This window comes from Macrotis lagotis, chromosome 5 (assembly GCF_037893015.1).
Source record: "Macrotis lagotis isolate mMagLag1 chromosome 5, bilby.v1.9.chrom.fasta, whole genome shotgun sequence".
NCBI lineage: Eukaryota > Metazoa > Chordata > Mammalia > Peramelemorphia > Peramelidae > Macrotis > Macrotis lagotis.
This window is the reverse complement of record NC_133662.1, coordinates 85,071,721-85,094,721: the sequence shown is the minus strand read 5'-3', so window position 1 is coordinate 85,094,721 and position 23,001 is coordinate 85,071,721. Positions and strand designations below refer to the sequence as shown.

At 34.7% G+C, this 23,001-nt stretch overlaps 1 pseudogene; it reads right to left on the bottom strand.

Moving 5' to 3' along the window:
* LOC141489326 (G-rich sequence factor 1 pseudogene) overlaps positions 1-17,177 on the bottom strand; it is a 45,311-nt pseudogene extending 28,134 nt beyond the window's left edge.
* Positions 17,178-23,001: the final 5,824 nt, after the last annotated feature.

Sequence of the window (23,001 nt, the reverse complement as noted above, 5' to 3'; positions counted from 1 at the left end):
AGGAAATTTTATTTGAAAGTTAACAGGTAGAAATCAGGATTTTTGGAAAAGAAAGCCATGTGGAATGGTCTGAATAGAGCATGAAAAGAGATGCAATCTGGGAATTGGAGAAAGTAAAGCTTTTTGTGGAGGAAGAAATAGCAAATTTGTATGATAGACCCAATAGAATAAAATCAAGAAAAAGATCAGAGTGAAAAGCAAAGGACAAATGACTCCTGATTAAAATTTAAAATTACTTTTAAAACAAACTCTTTCCCTTAGGCAGCCAAGACTTGTAGGATACCATAAATATCAATGGGCTTGGCAATTTTCTGTTAGCATATAAAACATAATATGAATATATTTATTTTTTCTTATGGATATGACCTATGTCTTGCTTTTATATACAAGGTTCTGGCATGCCTTTTCTTTTCTTTTTCTTGTTTTTCATTAATTAATTTATTTCATCCATATGCACATGTATACTTTTAAGTTACAAAATCTCTTTCCACCTTCCCTTCCCACCCCCTTCCTCTAACTGGAAAAAGTCAGGTTAGCATTGTACATAGATATTTTGGATAAACAAGTTTACTAATTAGTCATTTTTGATATGAGGAATAAGACTAAGGAAAGAGATACAAAAGAAATAATTTTTATAAAACATGTACCAGATTCTGAAGGGTTGTTTTTTTGTTTTGTTTCTTTTGTTTTTCTTCCTCTGGATAAGGATAACTTTGTCCATAGACAGTCTAATACAGTTGTCCTAGCTCTCTGAACTGCTGAGAGGAGCTGTTTCCATCAAGGTTGATCAAATCATAATGCTGTGGTTAATATATCCATTATTCTGTTAATTATGCTCCCTTCACTCAGCACCAGATCCTGTAATTTATTCTATGCTTTCCAGTAATTTCCTTCGGACGCAGAATGGACTTAAAATAAGGAAGACCTGGGTTAAAATCCTATTTCAAATACATATTAGTTGTGTGACTCTTGGAAAAATATTTTGAGCTTGTAGAAAATGAAGCTATTCAATTCACATCAGTGTCTATAGCAATATCCTTTTACACAACTGAATAAAATGTAGATGTTCTCTTTTCTTTGTAATGTGGTTGTGTCTTACATGACCTGGAAGCAAAATAAGAAGTAATACCTCACACATATAATGTATTTAAGTTTTTCAAAGCATTTATCTTTTTATCCTCACAAGCACCCTATGAGGAAGGTGCTTCTATCAAACCCATTTTTGAAGATAGATAAATTAAGGTTCAGAAAAATTAAAAGAATTTTTGAGGGAGTCACACAATTCATAAGTATACAAGGCAATATTTGAGCTCAGATCTTCCTGACTCCAGTTCCAGCACTCTATTCTGCCAGTTTGACTCTACATAATGTTATAATGTTTTCATCCATCTCTTATTCTTTCCCCAAATGTTTCAGATATTTTTCCCATTAGCCAGAGGTTACCATGGGTAAATCAGATAAAAACCAAACTAAAGGAATCATGAACACAATAGTCAATAAACATCTAATTTTTAAAAAAATATTCTAATTTTTCCTTATGATAATGGTTACTCAGTTGATAATCAGCAATTTTCCTCTCATTATATCTTCTGGTAGTTGTCATTATTCCCATTTTTGCAGATGAGTAATATGGGCTTCTAAAAAGGTAAGAAGATGACTATATCCACACAACTGTTATGTTTCTGAAGGATTCTAATGTAGTTTGGAAGATTCTAATGTGTCTAAAGAATTATAATAGATATTTCTACCCTTAATCATTAATGTCTCTACACATTATTTTGCCCACCAGTTTATTGTGTTTTGATTTATGAACTTTATCTCATTATCCTATTACCATCTATTTCTTATTCTATTTCACTAATAGCTCATTACTGCAAAAACTATATTCAGTGTTTTCAGTGACTGATATAGCCTTTCCCCACAGATTTCCAAAAAAAATTTCCTTTTGAAGCCATAAACAAAAATTAAAAATCCAAGAATTCACATACAAATTCTTAATAAAGTGTCACTCTAATGTAATTTTATATTTTGATTGGGAGAAGATGACCACCAATTTGTGAAAGACACATAAAATCACTGCAAAGTTCTATAAATACAATTTAACCCACAATATTATGGGTTAGAGAAAATTGCTTCTGATAGCTTAGGAAAAGGGCAAATTGATATGATTATGTACAGTGACTGTGCTTTATTGATTATGACCAATCTCTTTTCCATATTTAAAATTGGAAGGGTAACTTCAATATGGGAATCTGGACATGTCGCATATTTTTTCTCTATTCATCTTTCCTACCTTTTTGAAGGAACAGTGGCAGTTACTTGAAAATTCATCATCTTAGACAAAATTTTTACAGTAGAAATAGTGAGCCCTTAAAATTATTTTACTTATTTTAAGGGATACAAGGAAGAGCTTCCTAAACATTTGGAACTGACTGCCAATGTAAAAGTTTGTTTACAATGTGATGTGCTCCAATGGAATGGAAAGCAAAGGATTAATGATATTCAGAGATGATTCAGAAGGAATTCCTTAATGGGTTGAGACCTTAGAGTAAAAGAACTTGCTAACTCTCAGATTGTGGGATTATTTGAATCTATCTTATCCTTCTCTCACTTGTAAATTCAGGCAAATAAAATTATTTCCCTCTAAAATTGCAAGGTAAATGTTATTAGGCATAATGTATGAGGTGCTTCCCTATCCCACTCACCCTGTGATGAACTAGAGTTTCAGTGAGATTAATTTAAGACTCAAAAGTGCCAAGTTCTACTATTCAAAATATATCCACATGAAATTTATGAGAATTTTGCCCAAAATTTATAAATATTTCTTCATTCCTTTGAAGTACATTTTTCCCACAGTCATTTAATTACCTTGCAAGAAATAGAGAAAGTTTATGGCTCAGTCAACTAAGTAAAAAGGCTAAAAAAAAAAGGAAAATGTGTTCTAATTGTGACTGCCACTGTGTTTGCCATGTGAGCTAGTAACAGTAATGTGTACATAAGTCTCTCAAGTCACAGCCAGCTCAGAGGCACAGGTAAAAAATTTTTTTTCAGAATAATCTAACCTTTAAATTTCTTATTCTTTCAACAAGAGATTGCTTCCTCCTACTGCCTAAGTGAAGCACTGTCAATTGAAACTCTAATAGAAAATGAATATTTCATTAAAAATATTTAGATAAAAGGACTCTATATTGGATGCCAACAGAGAGAAGGGAATGGTGAATGAGTCTATGAAAGAGAAAATATATGGTCTTTTAACAAAACTTCTGCTAGGTTGTTATTTACTGCTATTTGCTTTATATTTCTGCCTTGACTGTTTTCTTTGAGAACTTACTAAGTATTTATTTGCCATCCTCTTTCCTCACTCCCTAGTACAACTTTCTTCTATAACAATAGCAGTAAAAACTAGAGAAAGACCAATTACTTGGTAAGTGTCTGTCCAATGTTTGTAGAGGAAATTCTACTTGCTACTTTATAATCCTGATTCTTGTGTGCATACTTCTTAATAAGAAGATCAAAAAAATAGTATACCTTATTTACCTTATAGAACTCACTCCTGATTCCATTTCATGATTAAAGGCTTCATTTTAGAAACTTCTTTCTTCAACTTCCACACAATAGGTGCATAATAGTTATTTATCTAGTTTCAGATAACTAATACATAATTAACTCAATTTAATCAATGAGAGACACTTTTTACTCTTTCTAGCTACAAGGATATCAAAGGTATACCCCAGCAGATATATTCCCCTAAGGGTATGTATAAACTGATTTTTAATAAACTAAATTATATTTCCTTTTGAGTTTGTAATTTAGCGAAAATATTCCTTTGCCTTGCATGGAAAAAAATAATTATTTATTCTTAAACATTTAAATGGTAGAAATATGTAGGAAATAATGATTAAATGCAAAACAATAACCTTCTAAAACATGACTAATAAGCAAGTTAAATTTTGTATTGACTTATAAAAGTGTCATGACTATCAGTGAGGGATGGAAATGGGAGAAGCTGAATATCATTGGGAGAATGTTTTATATAAAAGAATGAAAAAAAAAAATCTTCTGAGGACAGTTTATTTGATCAGGTCTCTTCTGGCTTCTTTCCATGCATCTTTAGCACAGGTGTTGAATTTACAAATACATCAGAGACAATTTCGATCCTAGCCAGCTCTACTACAAAATTTATAGCCTGGCTAAATTATAATACTCTTTATCCCCAAACAGCCTGTATGCTTTCCCAGTTTTCTGTCTCTACCAATACTAGTCCTTACACCTTGAATTCTCTCCCAGTTGGTATTTCTTCTATTTCAAATTCAAACCATCTTTCTAGTCCAGCTTATTATGTCCATCACACATGTAATAAAGTTTCACTTTCTCTTTAAAAATTATTTTCTTTAAGGTTGTTCCCAAAGAAGCCTATGAGAAAGGAGTTCTACTCTCCTCTCATCCCTTTGTGTAGAAGTAGTTCCACTATGGATGTGGAACATGAACATTGCACATAATGTGGACTTTATATAATAAGTGATTTTTGAGGTAATTTTTCCCAATTATTTCATTCTTTCTTAAAATAAATATATAAGGAATGGGACAAAGGATATGTAGCAGTGGTAAAAGGCACATATAAAATTATTTGATTAATAGTCTAGTTATATTTTTTTAAGAATTAAAAGATGGAAAGACATAAGGTCAAATTTATCCTCAGATCTTTTCTAGTTGTACAATACTTAGAAAATTATTTTACTTTGATCAATCTCAAGTTCATCCGTTATAAAATGGAGATAATAATGTCACTTTTCTTCCAAGATTGTTTCAAGGATAAAGTAATAAAATACTTTTCAAACTTTAAAAAGCTACATAAATACTAGTTGTGATAATGATGAAGATGAAGTATTTCTGTGCCAAAGCCTCTTTTCCTTTATATGTAGGCTAAATCATCCAATAGAAAGGTAAAGTTAGACAAATATTACAGAAGCAAGACCCACCATATTAAAAAGTAAGAGAAAAAAAACAAGAGATTTCCACAAAAATTATTTTAAAATAAATTATGCTTTAAATCCTTCAGCACTTCCATTTAATCAGAATTGTGGGTCTTTGAAAACTTGTTCTGGTACTCATATAGTTATTTTATTTTAATTTTATTTGCCTACCTTAATCTAAAAATATTGAAATCTTAGTAAATATAAAGAAAAATAGTCACATTTAGTTTGGAAAAAACTAAGAGAACCTAGATAAAGTGAAGTGAGTAAAATATGGGAACAGACATGAGGGAAAAGATTACTTTGGCCATATGGGAATGGAATGATTGGAACAATGATGGATATGATGTTAGAGGAAGTACATTATGGAATTACTGAATGTGGCTTGAGCTCAGTTACAATTAATTGGAGGCACTAAAAAAAACAATTTGTGTGCTCTGCAAAGTGCCAAAGGTTTATCTCTCCTCTATTTTCATCAACAATATACTTGGCATTGTCCAAGCAAACTCATTTCAACATAGTTCAGTCACTTTCACATCACTCTCTATTATACTTATTAGCTTTGACATATCCCAAACCAAATTTATTACTTCGTCATGGTCTTTTGTATATTTTTAAAACCAAGATTCTTAAGCTTGTCACATGACTAGAAGGAATGCATCATAGACAATAGTATGTAGAGGAAAGAGCACTTTTTGCCATTTAGACAGACATAACTTGGCTGTGGTTGAACAATTTAACTTTGTGTATATACTAAAAGTATATTTATATGTACATATCTGAATATATAATTACTCCTACCATCTTTTTTGTCCCCCTTTCCTCCATTATTTCTGCTTATTATCTTCCTTCTTTCTCCATGAAAATTCAGGTAGTCCAATTCAACATCATCTGGACAATTTCTTATTTATTAGCCCTCTCCTTAAAATGCTATACACACATCTTAACAAGATAAATGATAAATGATCTGACCCCACAAAAGCACAAGTCTATCACCTCTGTACATCTGTCGTAATGAAGTCTAACATGTCAATTACATATTGTGTTGCATATCACATGATTTGTTTATATTAAGGTTTCAATCCAGGCTGAGGATGAAAGGAATTCTTCAAAATGGAGATAAATTTGAATTTTGCCTGAGCTCTTTGGAAGGACTGAAAAAGTTAGGTGACCTAGATTATATCTAATCTCAGGTTTTTCATATGGAAAATAAAAAAAAGACACTGTTTGCTTCATTGCAATATATAGAGATAAAGAAATTCATTTTAGGCTATTTAATTTAATCATAAAATATCACCCACATCTATTTCCAACTTTGTAAATCTTACCCATGCTTTAGAAAGTGGTATACCATTTTCACTGGAAACAAGTTCCCTTTCTCTAGGGTTCCACAACAATTTGTTCTATTTCCCTGTTTTTGCTTTTTTTGTTTGTTTGTTTGGGAAATGAAGAAGTTCAGAACCTTATTAGAAACAGGAGAGGTAGAATGTCATAATGCAAATAGTGCTAGTTTGGGGATATCAAAGGACTGGTATTTAGATTCTGTCTCTATCTTTTTCTTTATCTCTCTAAACTGAGTGATAACTCTAATATTTGGAGGTTTCAAGTAACCTCTATCTAACTTCTGGGATGTTATGGAACCTTTATTGAACCTCACAATAAAAAAAGCTTATCTTTTGAATTCATATCATACATTTTATATAAACTCATGTACTATTATTTTCTTGATTTTTGTTACTTGATTTATGCAATATATTAAAACATTTAATAAAATTTTGCCTTAAATGTGTCCAAAATTTGAAAGTTGCTCTGAGTAAATTGGGAGAAATATATGACAATGATAACTTAGCATCTAGATGAGGAAACAAAAAGAACCATCATGAAACAATAGGAAACACTAAAGAAAAACATTAAATTAAATGTTGGGCATGAAATTGACTCCAAGAGAAAAGGGATGTAATCTGGAAAACAATTTCAGTATCAATAAAGCAGGTGACATAGAGGCAGATACATACACTTGTTATTTTCATATCTCTCTCTCCTCTGCTAATTTCTAACTCTCTCACAATTTCAATCAGAATTGTATCTAAGAATCATTTCATCTGAAAGGTCAAGGGAGTTGAGCAACTTACTGAAGGCAAGCAACAGAAAGAAATGGAATTTGAAGCAAATTCCAATTATAAATCTAATAGTCTTTCTACTAGTGTTTAATTTTAAAATGTAGGAATTTAGGCTCATTTGAGTCATTCTCCTAATTAGCAGAAAACATGATAGAAAAAATATTTTAAAGTACTATAATATAGAAGAAGGAATTAACATATTTTCCTTGGTAAAATAGAACTAGTAATGGCAGGAAATCATTATTGAAGAAGAAAATTTTGATCTTAGTAAAGAAAAACTTGAAATACAAAGAGCCAGCTGCAGTGAGGTAGAGGGTTCCTTCTGAAAAAAAAATATCTTTATGGAAAGGCAGTATCATGCCTTAACAGGAATAATATAGAAGGCATTATCTATAATCCTCTCCATTATCAGGGATGTTATAGATCATATGTAAGTCCAAGTTAAGAGATAGAGGGCTTCTGAGGTCACCTACAACCCTAAAGTTTTTGTGATGAGCTCTTTACTACCTTGATAAACCAAGAGAGGAAAACTTTATTTATGAAAGATTAGCGAGAAGACTTCCAGCCAACATGGCAGAGAGAAGACATGCACCATATTAAGTGCTCCTCTTTCCCTTCATAAACTACATGAAAGAAAGCTCTTAACAGAAATTCGATCTGCAAAACCCAGAAAGAGAAGCTAGGAGAACACCTACCAAGGTCTGTCTCAGGGAACTGTGGGTGAACCAGGAGCAGAGGATCAGCATGGGGACAGCAGCTGGGGAAAGCCAGACAGCCAGCTTCAGTCATAGAGACTTTGGTGAGTGTCTGGTATGCAATCCAACTTTAGCTGTGTAGTTTTTGGCCAGGGGGAGAGGAGCTACAGGAGGGTGAGTTCCAGCACAGTGTTTCAGAGCACACCTGTAGAACAACCAGCTGGGCTAGGGACCTAAACTCCATGCTTTTGGTTAAACTCTTTGCCCAGAATAAACAATAAACAACCCCCTCAGGGCAACAGAGTTCACTCAACTGAAAGAGATTAACTCCCTTCCCCCAGGACTCAGCACATTATTCAAGGTCAACTCAGACCCTGCTGCTAAGGGCCCTAAAAGCTCCAGAGAAAACAACCAACACACCTCACTGGCCCACCCATCAAGTGAACAAAGCCCCTAGGATCTTAAAAAGCAAACCTCTGAGAGCAACCCCCACCACACACACACACACACACACACACACACACACACACGCACACACACACGCACACACACGCACACACACACACACATGCATGCACACGCAGACACAGGATCCTAGAAATATGAAGAAAGGCCAACTAACCGGGTGCCCATGAAGAAATACTTAGAAGCAATAGATTCTAACCCAGAGACATCTAGCACTTCTGAGGAGAATAAGAATTGGTATCTAGTCCAGAAAGACTTCCAATTTATTTATTCAGTGGACAAATTCGAGAACTAAAAGATAAAAGAGAAAATCCTGCAAGCAGCCAGACAGAAGTAATTTAAATACCAACCAGCCATAATAAGGATTACAGAGGACCTGATGGCATCAACATTAAGGGACTGAAGGTCCTGAAATGAGATATTCCAAAGAGCAAAGGAGTCTGGAGTGCAGCCAAGAATCTACTACCTCTCAAAACTGAGTCTTCTCTTCCAGAGGAAAATATGGATATTTAAAAATAATACCTGAAAAAGTTGGACAGTCAAGAGATGGGAGGATGTAGGAGACTGAATGGGGTAAATCTCATTACATCAAGGGATACAAAAGACCCATTGAAATAGAGGAGAAGAAGGGAGGAGGTGAGAACCACCTGAATCTTTATCTTATCAGACTTGGTTTAAACTTAACTTAAACACACACAGTTAAGAAACTTACCTTATCTTTCAAACAATAAAAGGGGAAAGGGGAAGGGCAGAAAAAAGGGAACTAACATAAAGAAGGAAAGAAGGGGAAAGGGGAAATGTGAAAGAAAGGGGAATAGGGTTGATTTATGAGGATAGACACACTGAAGGTAGCAATATTCAGAAACAAAACACTGGGGAATATGGATAGTGGGGGGGGAGGAAAAATATGAACAGAAGGAAGAGAGCATGAAAAGCAATAAAGACTTAACAATAATAACTTTGAATGTGAATAGGATGAACTCTCCCTTAAAATGTAATTAAATAGCAGAATGAATTAAAAACCAAAATCCTACAATATGCTGCTTACAAGAAACTCATTTGAAGCAGAGAGATACATATAGAGTAAATGTAAAAGGTTGGAGCAAAATATATTTTGCTTCAGCTGAAATGAAAAATCAGGGGTAGCAATCCTTATCTCAGACAAAGCATCTGCAAAAAATAGATAGTGTTAAAAGAGATGAGTAAGGAAATTATATCCTACTAAATGCTACCATAGACAATGAAGTAATTTCAGTACTAAATATGTATGCACCCAATGAGACAGCATCCAAATGCTTAGAGGACAATTGAAAGAGCTACAGAAAGACATAGACAGCAAAACTCTACTAGTGGGAGACCTCAATGTCCCATTCTCATGTTTAGATAAATCTAATCATAAAATAAACAAGAAGGAGGTTAAGGAGGTAAATAGATCATTAAAAAACCTAGATATGTTAGACCTATGGAGGAAATTGAATGGAGATAGGAATATACTTTTGTTTTTTCTGTAGTACATGGCAGGTAAACAAAAATTGTCCATGTACTAGGGCATAAAAAAACCTAATGATCAATTGCAGAAAGGCAGAAATAGTGAATATATCTTTCTCAGTTCATAATGCAATAAAAATCATATCCAATATTGGACCAGGGAGATATAGAGCCAGAACTAATTGGAAACTAAATAACATCATTTTATTTATTTTTTCATTTTATATTTTATATTTAATTATTCTCATTTTGTACAAATAATGTTTTTATACATTAATAAAATATTCTTGTTTAAGAGTAAACAGAATACCCCCCCAAAAAATATATATACTCACTTGAGCGATAAAGTAAAGGGTAGAGAAAAAAAATTAAAATTAAAAAAAAATAATAGTAATAATTGTAGGCTAGGTGGAGCAATGGACAGAGCACAAGCCCTGGAGCCATGAGCACCCAAGCCTACATCCAGCCCTGTATACCCAAAAATCACCCAGCCATGTGACATGCAAGCCACCCCAACCTCACTGCCCTGCAAAAACCAAAAAAAAAGAAAAAAAGACCCAGAATAAAATAAAATAGTAATAATAGTAGGGGTGGCTGGGTGGCAGACAGTGCATTGGCCCTTGAGCCAGGAGCACCGGGGTCCAAATCCGGCCTCAGACACCCAAAGATCACCCTACTATGTGGCACAAGGCAGGCCACCCATCCCCATTTGGCCTGCACACACATCCCAAAATAATAATAATAATAATAATAATAATAATAATAATAATAATAATAATAATAATAATAACAACAACAATAAAATGTGCTTGAGTCTGTGTTCCAACATCAACCACTCTGTTGTGGGTGGATCACATTCTTTATAATAAGTCCATTGCAAAAATTACTTCCATGTTTTTCCACCATTGCCATCGCTGATCGCATCTCCCTCCTTTCGTATTTCTCCAATACCATGTATTATATTTTCTCACTACTTTCACTCTGACTCTGCTGTAGGGTAGCTGAGTGTTGCAGTAGAAAGACCCCTGGCCCTGGGGCCAAGGGCACCAGAGCCCCCATAGCACCCCTTAGGCCCAGAATCCACCTGGACTTATGGTCCCGGACAGGCCTTCCAATCCCAGCCCCTTGCAAGAAGTAAAAAAGAAAATGGGTCATATCTGACCACTTTCCCCCCATGGCCCATGCTCTCCTCCATCATTCACATCCCCCCCTTCCCCCTGTCTCCCTTCTCTCCTTCTTACTCCAGATGCCTATACCCCATTGAGTATATATGCTGTTTCCTCTCCTAGCCACCTCTGATGAAAGCGAAGGTTCCCTCATTCCCCTTTGCCTTTCCCCCTTCCATGTCATTGCAATAGCTCATTGTAATAAAGAAAAGTCTTATTATATGAAATATCTTGTTCTATTCCCCCTCTCCTTTTTCTTTCTCCCATTACATTTCCCTTTTTTCTATTGACTCCATTTTTATACCATATTTTATATTTGAATTCAGATTTCTCCTGTGCTTCAACTATAAAAGCTCCTTCTACCTGCTCTATTAACTAAGAAGATTCATATGAGTATTATCAGTGTCATTTTTCTATGCAGGAATACATGCAGTTCATCATCATTAAGTCCCTCATATTTTCCCCTTCTCCTCCAGTCTCTACGCTTTGCCTGAATCCTATATTTGAAGATCAAACCTTCTGTTCAGCTCCGGCCATTCCAAGAGGAACATTTGAATTACCCCTGGTTCATTGAAAGTTGATCTTTTTCCCTGGAAGAGGACATTCAGTTTTGTTTGGTAGTTGATTCTCAGTTGTATTCTAAGATCTTTTGCCTTCCAGTATATTATATTCCGAGCTCTACAAGATTTTAATGTAGTTGCTGATAAGTCCTGTGTGATCCTAAATGCAGCTCCACGATATTTGAATTGTGTCCTTCTGGCTGCTTGTAATATTTTCTCTTCGAATTGGGAGTTCTGGATCTTGGCTATAATATTCCTAGGGGTTGTTTTTTGGGATCTATTTCTCAGGGGGATCAGTGGATTCTCTCCATTTCTATTTTGCCCTCTGCTTCTAGAATATCAGAGCAATTTTCCTGCAGTAATTTTTAGAAAATGATGTCAAGGCTCTTTTCCTGATCATGACTTTCAGGTATTCCAATAATTTTTAAATTTTGTTTCCTAAATCTGTTTTCCATATCAGTTCTTTTTTCAATGAGAGGTTTCACATTTTCTTCTAATTTTTTCATTTTTTTGGTTTTGAAGTATTGAGTCCAGATTTTTTGTAAATTCATAAATCTTCCTGTGTTCTCTTCTTTGTCTGGAGGATTTATTTTCCCCAGAGAATTTTTTTATCTCTTTTTTCCATCTGGCCAATTTTTGCTTTTTAAAGCATTCTTCTCCTCAGTAACTTTTTGAACTGTTTTATCCATTTGACCTAAGCTGGTTTTTAGCATGCTGTTTTCTTCAGCATTTTTTTGGATTTCCTTGACAAAGCTACTGACTTCATTTTCATGTTTTTCCTGCATCTCTCTCATTTCTTTTCCCATTTTTCTTCTAACCCCCTCATTTGGTTTTCAGTCTTTTTTGAGTTCTATCATAGCCTGAGCCCAATTTCTGTTTTTTTCTTGGAGTCTCTAGATGTAGGAGCTTGTGCTTCTTCATCTTCAGACTGAGTGTTTTGATCCTTCTAGGGCTCATATGCAAAATATTTCTAAATGGTGCTCCTCTTGTTTCTCTGCTTGCTCATTTTCTCAGCCTAAGCCTGTTTTGGGGGTGCTTCCTGAGCTTTTGGGACACTCCCACAAGGATCTCAGTGTGTGAGGCTTTGTCCTCCCTCCTGGTCTGTGAATGACTATATGTGCACCCCTATGCCATGGGGCTGAGGTGGGGGGGCCCTACTGTTCTATGTGGGGGCCTAGACTGCAATTAGGATATGAATGTGGTCAGAGCACCAGAGTCTTGTTCCTGGGGCAGAGCTCTATAGTCTCTCTTCTCTCTCCTCCTTAGCTTCAATGGCCTCATGCCCTGGGGGCTCCTGCTTACTGGCTCTGCCTGCTTCTGTTTCCTGGATCTGAGCTGTGGTGGCCATGCTGCTCCCTGTGTGCCCTGAGGGCTAGGCTTCATGTGCTCACTCTGGCAAAGGTCACCTGCTGTTTCCCCAATTTGTGCCCGGTGCTCCCCTGGGCATAGATCTTGAAATTCCCCCACTCCTGTGAGCCATGGCTCCCAGCACCCTGGGGCTGCCTCTGGGAAGCTGAAGTTCTTTCTCTCTGGTGAGCCACCTCTCTGGTGAGCCACCCCTCTGGTGGGCTGCCCCTCCAACCCCAGGGAGCAGAGCCTTTCTGCTCTTTTCCAGGTTACCTTGAGTAGGAAAACTGCCTCACTGGGTCCTTCTGTGGGTTCTGTCTCTTGAAAATTTAGTTAGAGTCCTTAGTTTTGAAGATTTATGAGAGAGTGCAAAAGACTCAATCCTCTCTTTCTCCATCTTGGCTCCACCCCCCAATAACCTCATTTTAAAGAATGAGTTTATCAAGCAACAAATTATAGAAATAAGTAATTATTTCATCCTAGCTAATGACTAATGAAACAACAAATCAAATCCTATGGGATACACTCAAGGCAGCTGTCAGGTGATACATTATATTTTTAAATGCCTACATGAATAAATTAGGGAAAGAAGAAATTAATGAGCTAAATATGCAACTAAAAAGAATTAGAGAGTGAACAAATTAAAAACCCTGAAATAAATACCAAACAAGAAATTCTAAATATTAAAAGAAAAATTAATAAAACTGAAACCAAGAAAACTATGGAACTAATAAATTAAACCAAGAGAGGGTTTTATGAAAAAAAGCAATAAAATCAATAAAACTATGGTCAATTTAATTAAATAAAAGAATAAAGAAAACCAAATTGTTAGTACCACCAGTGAAAAAGGTGCACCACCAATGAGAAGGAAATTAAAGTAATAATTCAGAATTTCCCCCAGTTATATGCCAATAAATTTGACAATCTAAGTGGAATGGATGAATATTTACAAAAATATAATTTACCCAGATTAGATAAAGAGGAAATTAAAAACCTAAATAACCCTATCTCAAAAAAAGAAATTCAAGAAGCCATTATTGAACTTCGTAGAAAAAAATCTCAAGGACCTGATGGATTCACAAGTGAATTCTAATAAACTTTTAAGGAAAAATTGGTTTCAATTCTATAAAAACTCTTTTGAAAAATAGGTGATGACAGAACTCTACCTAACTCTTTTTATGACACCAATATGGTGCTGCTACCTAAACCAGGAAGAGTTAAAACTGAGAGAGAAAATTATAGACCTATCTCCCTGATGAATATAGATGCAAAAATCTTATATAAAATTTTAGCAAAATGATTACAAGTTACCACTAGGATAATACATTAGGATCAAGTAGGAATTATCACAGGAATGCAAGTTTGGTTCAATATTAGGAAAACTGTTAGCATAATTAATTATATCAATAACAAAGTTATTAGAAATCATACGATCATATCAACAGATGCTGAATAGTCTTTTGACAAAATACAGCACCCATTCCTACTAAAAACACTAGAGAGTGTAGGAATAAATGGATTGTTCCTCAGAATAATAAGCAGTATCTATCTGAAACCATAAAGAAGGACTATATGTAATGGGGATAGGCTAGAGATATTCCCAATATGATCAGGGGTGAAACGAGGATGCCCTTTATCACCATATTATGCAATATTGTATCAGAAATGTGAGCATCAGCAATAAGAAAAGAAAAAGAAATTGAAGAAATTAGAATAGGAAAGGAGGAGACAAAACTCTCACTCTTTGCAGATGACATGATGGTATACTTAGAGAATGCCAAAAAGTCATCTAAAAATCTACCAGAAATAATTAGTAACTTTAGCAAAGTAGGATATAAAATAAACCCTCAGATAATAAATAATAAACCCTGAGATACCACCTTACATCTCTCAGACTAGCCAATATGAGCAGAAAGGACAATGATCAATTTGGGAAGGGATGAGGGAAATCTGGGAAACTAATGTATTGTTGCTGGAGCTGTGAATCCATCCAGACTTTCTGGAGAGCAATTTGGAATTATGACCAAAGGGCAACAAAAATGTGTATAATCTTTGACCCAGAAATAGCACTGCTGGGTAAAAAATATCAAGTGCAAGAATATTCATAGCAGCCTACTTTGTGGTGGCAAAGAATTGTAAAGTGAGTGAATGTCCTTCAATTGGGGAATGGCTTAGCAAACTGTGGTATATGTATGTCATGGAACACTATTGTTCTATTAGAAACCAGGAGGCATGAGAATTCAGGGAAGCCTGGAAAGATTTACATGAACTGATGCTGAGTGAGATGACCAGAAGCAGAAACCAGATGAGTACATCATAACAACATGGGAGTGATAATTAACCTTGATGGACTTGCTCATTCCATCAGTACAACAACCAATGACAATTTTGGGCTATCTGCAATTGAGAACACCACCTGTATCCAGAGAAAGAATTGTTGATTTTAAGCAAAGACCAAAGACTATTACTTTCAATTTAGAATATTATGTAATGTTGCTATTTCTTATACTTTATTTTTCTTCCTTAAAGATATGATTCCTCTCTCATCACATTCAACTGAAATCAATATATACCATGGAAACAATGTAAAAACTAACAAAATGCCTTCTGTGGGGGTGGGGGAGAAGGAAGCAAGAATGGGATAAAAATCTTGAAACTCAAAATAAATAAAATCCTTCTAAAAAAGATTACAGACCTTTTAAAAGAAAAATAAGAGAAAATGCTGAGCAGCAATGAAACCCAAAACTATGAAGTGCGTATTGAAATGAGAATTTAGACAGGAGAGACTATCAGATCAGGAATTTATTTTTCCCAAGAGGAGGAGTATACAGCTTATTGTCCCTTTTCCAACACACATTTAGAGGAAAAGACATCAGAATGGATAAGACAATATGTGGGTGATAAAAAAGATTGGACTTTGTTCCTTCAAGTCATTTTAATTTTCTTTATCCTTTTTGTTTATGATTTAGTTGGCAGTATTATTGTATTACAGTATCATTTCATTTCATTAGCAATCTTCCATCTTGCCTACATTTTTTCTTATCCCCAAGCTCCTTTTTTACTCACACTAAAATATGTTTCCTTTACATTCTATGAAATATTCCTTTGGTTGACTGATTTGCATACTATTAAGTCATCATAAGGAATTGGTTGAAAGTTTTAAAATACTATTATAGAGCTACTATAAACATAATATACTTCTCTCTCTCTCTCTATGTATATATATATTGAACAGTTTTGTAAATAATGTTTTAGTAGTTTCAGTTACCTAAGTCCTAAATGTGTTTTGACATATTGGTTCATAGGTCGTTAATATATTTTTTCTCCTGCATTCTTAAATGGAATTTCTCTTCCTATTGAAATTGATTGGTTGATTGACTGTTTCTCAATTATTGAAGTAGATCAAAATGACATCATTATGTTAAAGAAAAGTTACAATGTGTACAACTATGACTGAGAAAACCAATATGACCTTGGAACACAGGTCATGCACAAATAATCCATGGGGTGGGTACTGTAAACTTACAAATCTCGCATTTCCTTTGAGCTGCTTCAATTCTGTCTTGCTCATAATGGATAAGACCTTCTCCAATGGGTATCACATCATGAAGCACAGTCCTGTACCAGTGCCTCCCATGCTGGAAAATAAATTACAAAGTTTTTAAGACTGACCTTCAGAGTGTCTTTGTAAAGCTTTTTCTGACCATCATCACCTCTATGAGAGCCTGCCCTGGGTGACTTCTCCATAAAATTGTCCTTTCGGAAACTGTCTGTTTGGCTATGGAATAGCATGGCCTGCCCATCATAGCTGGGTTCTCTTTAGTAACATTTGAAAACTCAGCAGTTAAGCTCTGGAAAGAATTTCAGTTTCTGGTATCTTATCCTGCCAGGTGATCTTCAGAATCTTCCTAAAACAATTTAAATGGAAGTGATTCAGTTCCCTGATGTGGTGTTGGTAGAATGCCTATATTTCACAGACATAAAAGCAATGATGTCAGAACAATGACTCTATGGTTCTTCAGTTTGGTATTCAGTCTAATATCTATTTCCCATAATTTCTTTCAGAACCTTCCAAATACTGAGCTACCTCTTGCAATGTGTATCTCCCTGGATAGTGTGTTTACAAGGTAAGAGGACTTATCCACTCTTTTCAAAATTACTCTATTTGCTGTAACCAGTTAAGCCAAAATTAGTATAAGCAACTGATCCATACTTTGTTGCATCTCAGGTTCAGAGGTTGCAGGAATCCATAAACATCTGCAAATAGAAGATCAGCAGTCCCTCCACTTTGGTCTTGTCTTGAAGCCTTTTCAAGCTTAAGCTTTTCCATCAGTGCAATAGCTGACCTTGATGCTATATTCATCTTTAGGAATGACTTAGGGAAGTCATTTGATAACAAGACTGAAAACATGTTGGTAAAAAGCATGGGAGCAAAGACACAGTCTTGTTTCACCCCATTAGTGACTAGGAACTCATAAGCGTAGTGTCCACTAATCACAAACCTTGTACTTCTCCTGGATTTGTCAGGCAACAAACATATTATTAACTGTTCCTTGACTCCTTCTGAAGACCACTGGTCTTAAGATAGGTCATCATCTTCTAAATAAAGGAACAGCCAATTTAGTAAGATTCTGGTAAGAATCTTGCCAGCAGTGACTAAAAGTAAAACACCCTTGTGTTTGTCACACCAAAATCTATTCCCATTGCCCTTACAGAAAGGGACAATGCAGGCATCATTGAATTTCTGGGTGACAGATAACCTCTTCATGCAATCTAATATGAAAAATTTCAGTCAGCTTTTGTATGAACAACAGACTATACATTTGTAAATCTCAGCTGGGATAGAATCAAACTATGGTACTTTGGCACATGAAAGAGCCTAAAAACATTTAAAACCTCTTCTTCAGATGGAGCTTCAGCTAAGGCTGGATTGACTTCAACTTGTGATAAACTCAATGATGGCCTGTTAAGAACAATCTAGAAATGTTTAGTCCATCTCTTTAGAATCATGATCCTATAACTAATCCAGGTCCCTCCTTCAGAAGTGAGTAATTGATATACACCAAATATCCTTGCCCCATAAATAAACTTCAGAGCAATATAAAAGCATGTTGGATTATTACTATCCATGTAAAACTGAATTTCATCTATTTTCTTGCTAAATCAAGAATTCTGCTTTTCTATAAATTTCTGATGGAATTGTATGATGCCTTCTAACAAATGGATAAACTATTTTATTGATAAATCCAGTGGAGTTCTTGTTTTTCATTTAGCAATGTCTGTATTTCTCCATAATTTTCCTTGAACCAGTCTTGATTTTTACCAGATGAGCAAATGGAGTTCTGTAACCAATCTCTCAAGGCTGTCCATTCCTTTTCTGCTTTACTGTTGCAAACTATGTATTAGCTCAACTTTCCCTGCAAGTTAGCACTTGTTTCCATTCAGAGAAAAATTCTATTTTCTTGATGTTGATTCTTCTGATAGCCATTTCATCTTGTGACTACTGTTTTGGTTGAATGTAAATATTTAATTTGGAGAGAATTAGCCTGTGATCAGTCCAATGCTCTGCACCACACATATTACCTTTGTCATTCTTTAATCCTGTCTGTCTCTTCTACTGAAAATCACATATTCTATTAGATTCCAATATTTATTGTTAGAGTGTATCCAGTACATTTATTGGTTTTAGGTACATGGAAGAAGTGTTTGTCATGAGAAAGTCATGAAATACACAAGACTTCAGTAGTTAGTGACCATTGTTGCTGTTGTTTCCAACTCCATTATTCCCAAGGACTCTATATCATGTCTACTAGTCTGAGCCTTCTCTGGCAATAAAGTCACTCATAATTTCTTCTCTTTTTGTACTTTGATTGTAAGGGTCTCCAGGTCTTCATAAAATTACTAGATATGTTTTAACATACCCACACACTAAATTTGAATTAAAATATAACCAAAGAGCTTTTATTTTGTTTATTTTGTGGATCTTTCCTTTAAAATCAACATTCTAATTATTTCTTTATTGTTGATTCTCTAGAGTTCTCTAAATATTGGCACTGTTTGCAAATTTAGGTGCTATTATCTCTTTTAAGCATTTATTCACTATCTCTTTTCCTTTTCTTATTATTATAGCCAGAATTTCTAGCTTTAAGTTAAATATTCATAGAAACATTGAATCACTGGATCATTTCTTTGCTTCTGATCTTATGAGGAAAATTTACAGCAATCTATTTTATAAATAATGCCAATTTTGAATTCTAAGTTAAAAATGTTTATATTAATTCCTTTTAATTCTATATAATTTGCTTTTTGTAAATTGTTTTTTAACATAAGTGAGTTGTATCCTGTGTTCAAACTGTTTGAATTTAGTGATAAAAAATTTTATTAGACTTTCATTTTTGTAATTTATCATGTTTTTAGTTGTGATGAGGATGAACCATTCTTGAATTCTTAGTATAAATCTGTTCTTGTCAAAATGTTTAACCTTCTTTCATATTTTACTTTAATATAATTTTGTTACAGATACTGATTTGTAAATTACCTTTTCCTATTTTATATGTAGCTTTAATATCAGAACTATATTTATCTGAAAAAATTAGTCTGGTGCCTTTCTTTTCTATTTTTGCACACCATTTAACTAGGAATTTATTTTTTCTTTAAATATTTGATAAAAAAAATTACCATAAATAATTAGAGGACAATGGGTGAATGCTTCACAACTATTAGTACAGGAATAATTCTTAAACAAACAAGAGACAGAGGAGAGCATAAAAGAGAAAGCAAACACTTTTGCACAAAATAAGAAGGGAATCTTTCACTATGCAAAACAAAAAATCAAATTAAAAATAATAAAATATTGATATTTAACCCATATACAATTTGGATAGAGATAAACACATAAACTGAGTCTTGTGATTTTGTTATTCTAGGTGAGAGGACTCTTTCTACCAATGAATTTGTAATTCACAGAAACGATTCAATCCTAGAGAGTTTGCTGAATCATTAAGAGGTTAGATGACTTGTTAAAGGTTGCATAGCCAGCATGTATTAGAGGCAGTGCTATTCGAAACTTTATCTTCCAGGTTATGAAGCCAACTCCTTTATTCACCACAATAGAGTGTCAAACGTGTAGACAGAATGAGGCTCACAACAGTTTCATTCTGCTTGAAACAGATTAAAATGAAACTGGGAAATATTTATTAAATAAATTAAATTCAATGAAATACAGATATTGCTAATATGTGATTTCTAATATGTGTCACTATTCATTTTAAATGATTATGTCCCCACTTCTATTTGGGTTTATACATATGCATACCATCTATGTACATATCAAATATGTATATGAGTGTATAAATATGCATATATAAATATTTAGAGTAATGAGATTAATATTCCAATAGCCAGCAGTCAAATGTTATGATGTTTTCAAAAGAATTGAAAATTTTCAATAACTACATAAATGAGTTCTTCAAATTGATGTTAAGAAGGTAAAAAATAGTTATTATTCTGGAATATTATCTCATACCAACAAAACTGATAAAGATAATAAAAGATGAAAATAGTCAAAACTATTGGGGCAACAGGAAAAAATACTAATATATTGTATGTGTGGAAGAATTATGATTGATTTTATCAGTCTGGAAAACAATGTAGAATTGTGTGAAGAAAGTGACTAAACTGTGTATCCCAATTAGTCCAATAATCTTATTCCTAGGAATAAACTCCAGAGAAATTAAAGCCACAAAGAAAGGTCTCATATACACTAAAGTATATCGACCTATATTTTAATGTTAACCACTATAACAACAATTTCAGAAACATTGAAAACAAAATTATTTTCCATTGATCGTTAGGGTTAAACACATTATAATACCTGAATGTAATAAAAAAATAATTATAAGCCCAAACACAAAGAATTCAAATGGAAAGGCATATGAATATAGAGTGAATTAGACAAAACTAGGAACATAATATATATGACAAATGACAAGGAAACAAATCTAAATAACTTACAGTTGTGATTTACTGTGATCCTGGAAAAAATATATGAGAAAAATAACTTCTAAACTCTTTGAAAAATAAAGATTCGGGAGATACAGAATATTCTATTCGTTTTACAGACAAGATTACTGGTTGATTTAGTTTAGCTGTCCCCATCCCCACATCTCCCCCAAAAATACTCTCTTCTGAACTTTCCCAGTTTTGTTAAAGAAATCACCTTTGTCCCTATTATCAACATTTACAAACTCAGTGTTCCTCCTCAACTCCTTACTCTTAGTCACTCTACATAACAAATCAAATTATTAATATGATAATTTCTAACATTACAACATGTCCCATAAATATTCCTTTTTTATTTATTCACATAGCAATGATACTATTTCAGTACTTCCTCACTTTTCCCCTTATCATTATACTAGCTTTCTTGTTGGTCTTCCAGCCTCCAGATTGTCCTCTGTTTAAATTCTTCATCCATACAACTGTTAAAATGCATATTTAACCTAGGTGCTCCTTTGCAAAATTATGGTGACAAGTCCTCTATTTGTCACTTAAAATCCTTTATAATCTTCCCTCTTCCTACCTTTCAAGCCTTCCAAAATATTAGACTACACTGGCCCTGACTGTCTGAAGATCAGTCATGTAACATTTTATATCTCTTTCCAAATTCCCCTGGATTCTCAGGTACAAGAAGGGAGATTTGTAGTAAGGAGTTTAGATTTTGTGTAAATGGCTCCCCATCCCCACTGACTCTGTTCCTTCATGGGCAGACTTTGTTCCTTATACCCCACTTCCCTTTAAGCACTAATAGTTGGAATAACTTTTACAAATACATATCAACTTCAAGAAGTATAATCACAAATAAATAAAATGATTACCTAACACACAAGGAATATTTCTGCAAATTTTTTGTGCTATTTTAATGTCTTGGGAGAGCAAAATGATTAGGTTCATAGGTAAAATCAATTTCCTTAAAATACTGAGTCCCAAATTCAAGCACAAATCCTCTTTTGAGCTTAAGTCTCAGATACCCAGGCTTTTCCAGCTTTTCCTGCTTGCCTGCTAGTTACAAAGAGCTGACCACAATTATGACTCCAGTGTCTCCTTGATTTAGCTCCCAGGTTTTATGAAGGAACACCACAAGCAGCTAAAATTAAGGACTAACAACAAAGCGATTCAATTTTTATTATAGGCACCAAAGAGTTTGAACTGTATGATCCCTTAAAGTCCCTTCCATATGTAAATCTATGATAAAATTTCAAAAAGGTAATAGAAGGGGAAATCATAAAGGGAAAGAAGAGACTTATTCTTACTTCAATGGAAATTCCTTTTTAAAAAGTAATGGTGGGGGGGCAGAGCCAAGAGAGAATAGACTCTTAGGTGCTCTGTCTCTGATAGTTCCAAACTTATAAACTAAGGGCTCTAACTGAATTTTCGAGAGACAGAACCCACAGAGGGGTCCAATAAGGCAATTCATCAGCCCAAGGTAACCTGGAAAAAAGCCAAAAGTCTCTGTTCCATGGAGTTGGAGGGGCAGTTGCCAGAGTGAAGGAACTTCAGCTTCCCAGAGGCAGCCCCAGGAGCAGCGGTGGCAGTTTCCTGACCTACATTCAGGGAGCTCTGGGCACAACTTGAGCAAGTGCATGAAACCAGCCCTCAGGGCACTCAGTGAGCAGCATGGCAACATCAACTCAAATGCAGGAACTGGAAGCAAGCAGAGCCAGTAAATAGGAGCCCACTGGCTTGAGTGCTGAGGCTAGGGAGTGGAGTGGAGAGAGACTTCTGAGGTCTGTCCTCTGTCCCTGGAACAGGACTCTGGGGCTCTGACCCCATTCAGATCCTGATTGCTGTCTAGGTGGCTCAAAGAACAGCAGGGCCATACCCCACCTCAGCCCCATGCACTTGTGGTCATTCATAGAACAGGAGGGAAGACAGTCTCACACATGGAGATCCTTGTTGGGGGAGTGTCCCAATAATACTCAAGAGCTCAGGAAGCACCCCAAAACCAGGCACAGGCTGGAGAAATGAGTAAGCAGAGAAAAAAGAGGAACACCATTGAGAAATATTTTGCCTATGTTCCCAAGGAGTTCCAAAATACTCAGTCTGAAGATGAAGAAGCCCAAGCTCGTGCATTTAAAGACTCCAAGAAAAATGGAAATTGGTCTCAGGCTATGACAGAGCTAAAAAAA